Source organism: Microcaecilia unicolor, chromosome 4, assembly GCF_901765095.1.
Source record: "Microcaecilia unicolor chromosome 4, aMicUni1.1, whole genome shotgun sequence".
In the NCBI taxonomy this organism is placed as follows: Eukaryota; Metazoa; Chordata; class Amphibia; order Gymnophiona; family Siphonopidae; genus Microcaecilia; species Microcaecilia unicolor.
Window position 1 is genome coordinate 296,562,438 of NC_044034.1, and position 6,000 is coordinate 296,568,437.

General features: G+C 41.9%; 1 protein-coding gene across 1 annotated transcript in view; it reads right to left on the reverse strand.

The window, feature by feature from the left end:
* AEBP1 (AE binding protein 1) overlaps positions 1-3,802 on the reverse strand; it is a 123,847-nt gene extending 120,045 nt beyond the window's left edge. The window contains 1 exon segment of the mRNA XM_030201763.1: positions 3,394-3,802. The gene's annotated coding sequence lies outside the window, so the exon portion shown is untranslated.
* Positions 3,803-6,000: the final 2,198 nt, after the last annotated feature.

Here is a 6,000-nt window from a genome sequence, read left to right on the forward strand (position 1 = left end):
GAAATGGTGTGCGCTGAGGGTGGGAACTATAGCTGGGCTCCTGCAGTAGCCCGGTGGTAGTTCCAAGTTGGCACGCAGCAAGCCTGTTGCGGCACGCCAACCCTTTAGTAAAAGAGACCCTAAGAATCTTTATAAAACTCAGATTCAGGTACTGACTACACAAATTAACCTAAACCCAACACTGTTTTTTTTTTGGTGGGGGTGGGGGGGGGGGGGGGGAATTTCCTTTTTGGTGTGAATATGAGTGGGAACCCAGTAACCATGACAAATTCAATCTGAAATTTCCATCCAGTGCAATTACAACACTCTACCACCAGGGCATTTACACTGCCACTGTAGTGACAGGGTCTTTCTGAAACCTTATGCAGCTGCTGGTTTCCAGCTGCATCACTGGTTGGCCCTAAACCTTGAACTGATTGGGCCATTGATTGGCACCACAGTGGACCTACACACATGCACCCAACCATAGCATAGGCAGCAGTGCAAGTTACGTACACACCCCATATCCCACTACTGGTACAACACAAGCAGTAAACATATTTACATTCTCTTTTGACCCAACAGCTATAGCACTTTCATCCATGAGCAGTTCGGTGAGCATGTATAAGACCCCAATTCTAGTTCTCCAATATGGGGACATAGTGCTGCTCTTTTCATTGGCTGCTCACCATGTGACCCTCTGATGTAATCTACGTGCCAAGCCCATGATAACTGAAGCGTTTTCAAAGATATGCTTAATGTTCAATGTTTAATGATCATTGGATGTACCTCCTAAACTGAACAGGCAGGTCAAGGTGGTGTAGAGTACAATAAAATAATAATATTAATTAGAAGGGATCACCAATTAAAGAAGACAGAAATCAGTCATTCAGAACAAGCAAAATAAACTCAAAAATAACCATGGAATGTGGCTCACTGCAAATCAAAATGAGGTTTGCTGGCCAAAAGCTAATGGAAAATAGTGTGTCTTCAGCAGGACCTTAAACCTTTTGAACGATGCCTCACCACGAATGTACGGTGGGAGGTCATTCCAAAGCCTGGGCCCCAGGAAATAAAAGGCTGTGTTCCTTGTAGATTTGAGATGAGCAAGATAGGGATTGGGGGCATTAAGCAATGGGAAAAACAGATCTCAAGGATCTAATTGGAATATAGGGAACCATTAGGGAGGACAGAAATAGAGGTAGACCAGAGTAGTAGGCCTTATGGGCAAGAAAGAGTATTTTAAAAAATATGTATGGATAGGGAATGGGAGCCAGTGGAGATGAAGAAACAAAGGAGTGACATGGTTGAACCTTTCTGTGTGGAAGAGAAGTCTTGCAGTTGAGTTAAGTGGGGCTTGCCAACATGCAAACCTAAAGTCACTGGTTCTACAACCATCTCAACAGCAGCGAATATTTAACCACAGAACTAGTACTAGTTATTAGAGAGATCCAGTGAAAGCTGTAGTGAATGCTGCATGACTGTGGTTTTGTTTTTGCAGAAGAATCATTGTTCTCTTTGCAGTGGTTTTTTTTCCTTGGCTCTTAGAGCCCAGTCAATAAAACCTCTTTGACTTAACTTGGGCTCAGAATTTTAAGGTATCACTTGTTTCTGTGTACCTAAAAAATTATTTTTTTGCAGTGAGATGCACTCAGGTGAAAAGACATATGCAGAGAAGCAGTCAGGGCTGCTTAAAGTGTGCCTTGTGACTGGCATTCTTGTCTCTGAGAGGAAGGACCTTAAAAGGAGTGAAGCATCTGGAATTGCAAGTGAGGCCAACATCTGCATTCCATGCACAGATCTGCCACATTGCTCTTTTCTTTTGACCTTGAGAATTAGGCAAAGCAGAAACTACAATCAAACTGTCACATGGAGAGAAAGAGGGAGAGGATAGATTGTAATTTAGTTTTAAAAAATTCATCCTAAATGGAATATAGAGGGGAGGGGCAAAGGGAGATATAGTGAAGAACAGAATGTAGGCTTGTGTTCTCTGTATGGAGCTGCCAATCTCAGGATCCTGGTTCTGTTCCTAACCATTGCTTTCCTTGTCACCCTGTGACAACTTCCGTGTGCCCCGGTTTGATATAGACGTTTGCAACCATGTGATTTATTATAGAATTTCTGCCAAGGGGACCAGTGTCTAGAAGAATACTTTAGGCCAGTTCTGACTTGCTGGCTGCTGCACCTCTCCCACTGCATTCTGGTACCTGTAGTGCTGATCACAACAACAGAGTCAGGACTACAAATACCAGAGGTTAGCAGGATGCAAGTCTAAAAACTTGGAATGATTAAAAGGTTCTTCCTTGGCAGGTCTGCACTGTGAACACTGATAATGTATCCTACATGGGTATCATGCAAGATGTTTAACAGTGACATGCACATTTAAATGCAGGCAGTCCAGGTGCAACTTTGGTTATCTTTTTTGGTAAATTAATAATGATGTAAAATATTAGTGTCAGGCCCCTCTGCCTTATTAACATCTGTACTTAGGTTCAATTTATTCTTGATATACTGCAAAATCATAATAAAATATCTAAGCAGTTTACAATAAAACAAAACAGATCAGCCCACTGTTCTGGAGTATCCTAGAGCTGGAAGTACTTGGGATTGAATGAGCCTCTGCTCCCGGACATGCTCAGGGTCACTAGTTACAAATGAACTTTAGTGTCTGTGGGGTCCTATCATTCTTATCTTATGCAGCATTAGAAAACCAGTAAAACTGGAAAATTTGTTGATATCAAATTAGGAAAGGACTCTGCCGATGCTCACCGCAGCAACAGCAAAAGAAAAAAAACCCTTTTTTGCCTAAATAAATCTGAGCTAGGCAACCACACAGACTAGTAAGCTCTTGGCTGCTTTTATATAACTTATCACCATAAAGGCACTTTATACACACAAACTTTACAAAGTCCAAGAGTGAGGAGGGGGAAGGAAGGGGATACAACTATCATCCAGAAAATCTGCAGTGCATCATATCCCTCCCTCTCTGTAAGAGACTTGGTGATGCACCATGTCGTGATTTATCATCTCTTCCACGTTGTCCTCCTCCCCTTACCCCCACCAAGACAGCCAGCCACCAACCACGTGACCAGGCAGCTCTGAGACAGCTCTCTGCCCTGTAGCTTTCATCTTTACATTTATACAGCCCAGAGTAGGGTAGAGCTGAACCCAGTTCACTGAGTCAAAAGTAGTTAGAAGAAATTTCTGCAACTTTCAGTGCTATCTGGATGACAGATCTTAACTTGGGAGGGGATCCCAGAGCTCACAAGCAGGCTGCATCTCCATCAGGTTTTGGGGACTCCCTATAGAATGGGGGCCAGGGCACTCCCCCCCCCCCCCTCCCGGGGTCCCAGTGCATCCTTCTCCCTCCAGTATCTGTGACCGTCAAAGCACGGGTTGCATGTGACAACTTACCCAAGTGGCTTCTTCTCAAGGATGCGTCACGTGGAGATCTGGTAGAATCAGAAATCTGCATTAAATCCCCCCAAACCAACTCATCGGGATTCTTTCACACCTTTCGTAGGTTCAGGGCTCAGCTTTCTCCTTTTCAACGGCTCCCATGGTTAAGGAGAGGGACTAAAGTCAGAGGTAGATTTTGCACCTCAGCAAAGTGTGCGAGAGAGACTTTAGATGCGAGGTTCCCTTCCCTTGTTTCAGAGTTTTCAGATGTTCTGTTGGTCTCCTTCAGGAAATAAGTATGTGAGGGATTTGCGTTTGGTGCTTCTCTGTATCTCCCTTCTCCACCCCCTGCAGCCAGCGGATGTCTGAGCAGAGAAACCTGGCAGATGTGGGACTTCAAGGACTCTCCACAGAAAATCAAATCCAGCTCTTTCTTCCCTGCTCTCCCCCCCCCCCCCCCCCCCCCCCCAACTTCAACCTTCGCCACCCACCAAAAAATGAATCACTAAGCAGGGCCATAGCAGGAGGAGGAGAAGGAAAAGACTCAGGAAAAAAAATGCAGCCTGCTGTAACCCAATCCTTCCTGAAACGGAAAAGAAATCAGACAGAAAGATTGCAGAGAAAGGCTTGAAGAAGAGGGCCAGCTTTCACTCCATCAAGCCTTTTAGGCCAGCCAGATACCATAGATGGGTACCTGGTTTGCATGCAAATAAAATGGATTTGTGCTATACCTGATATTGAGGCCCCCTTATCGTATGTTTGAATTCTGTTTAATATCAGACTGGAATATACATATATTGATGAAGATTATATTCAATTATCACATATTTTGATGGCTATAGCATATAGATACATACTAATGTTCATTTTTGGTGGAACCCAGCATTGCTTATATTTAGATTTAAGATGAATATTGCAGAAAGGGATGGAACATTTAGGAAATTTACAAATATCTGGGCAGGGTTACGGAAATTTCTAGACTCTGAACATCATATGGAATGGATAATGATTATTACTTTGCTTTCTAGAGAATACAGATTACATACTAATCTGCCCCTCACCTAAGGCTTTAATAGCTAAACTCAACAATCATGATCATCCCACAAAAATTCCTATAAAATCACTAGAAATAAAACAAAATAAAACATGGAAAAGAAAATAAGATGATACCTTTTTTATTGGACATAACAATACATTTCTTGATTAGCTTTCGAAGGTTGCCCTTCTTCGTCAGATCGGAAATAAGCAAATGTGGTAGATGACAGTATATATAAGTGAAACATCAAAGCATTTCAGTGACAGTCTAACAGGGTGGGGGTGGATAGGAGATATGCATGGGAACATCAAAGCATTTCAGTGATAGTTTAACAGGATGGGGGTGGATAGGTGAGAGGTGCTTATTTCCGATCTGACAAAGAAGGGCAACCTTCGAAAGTTAATCAAGAAATGTATTATGTTATGTCCAATAAAAAAGGTATCATCTTATTTTCTTTTCCATGTTTTATTTTGTTTTATTTCTATTGATCACCTTTAAAAGTGGACTAACACGGTTACCACACCTCTCTATAAAATCACATAATTAGACATGACATACTTTAAAATATTAAACTTTGTTTTATCTATTATATATACATATACCTAATGAGGATACTTTCCAAAACCTGTTTTCTTGATTAAAGGAGTTATATGAAAACTGCCCACCCTTCCTGCATCTAAAATAGACACTGATGGTTCTTTGAACCTGTGCAGTTGTCAGGCCCTATTGTTTTGCCATGACTGCAGCTGCTCTTAGCTGGTGCCCCGAAGATGCCACCCTAGCCAACTGCCTAGACTAATGGTTAAGTCAGCCTGCTCTCAGAAACTAGGACCTAAGGATTCTCAGCTCCAGTCTCTGCAGTTACTTAAGTCACTGTAGAAAAATGTCTACAGGAGTCTGTTTCACATGTCTCAAGGAGGCTGTTTTCTGCAAATCAAAAATACAAAGACAATTTATTGGTATTCCCAGACCAACTTAACAGCATCAACAGATCCAAACAATTGTTGAAGTATGAAAGTAAATGTCCAGAATCCAGCTCCATCATTAAACCTGGACAAGTATGTGAACAAATAGAAGGAGTGAGCGAGATTCCACCTGTACATTTATGGAAAGAAACAACAGAGTTTGCAAAACATGAAGAAAAAAAAACCTCATTAAATAATTAGACTAGCAAACAAGAGGAAACAAGTGATAACTGCACAAATACAGCAGGGACTGTAATTAAACTCTGGAATTTGTTGCCAGTGAATGTGGTAAAGGCAGTTAGCTTAGTGGGGTTTAAAAAAGGTCTGGACAGTAACATAGTAGATGACAGCAGAAAAAGACCTGCACGGTCCATCCAGTCTGCCCAACAAGATAACTCATATGTGCTAATTTTTGTGTATACCCTACTTTGATTTGTACAGCTTCCTAAAGGAAAAGTCCATAGGCCATTATTAAATTGACTTGGGAAAATCCACTGCTAATTTCTGGGATAAGCAGCATAATGTATTGAACTTTTTCAGGATCTTGCCAGGTATTTGTGACCTGGATTGGCTACTGTTGCAAACAGGATGCTGGGCTTGATGGACCTTTGGTCTGTTCCA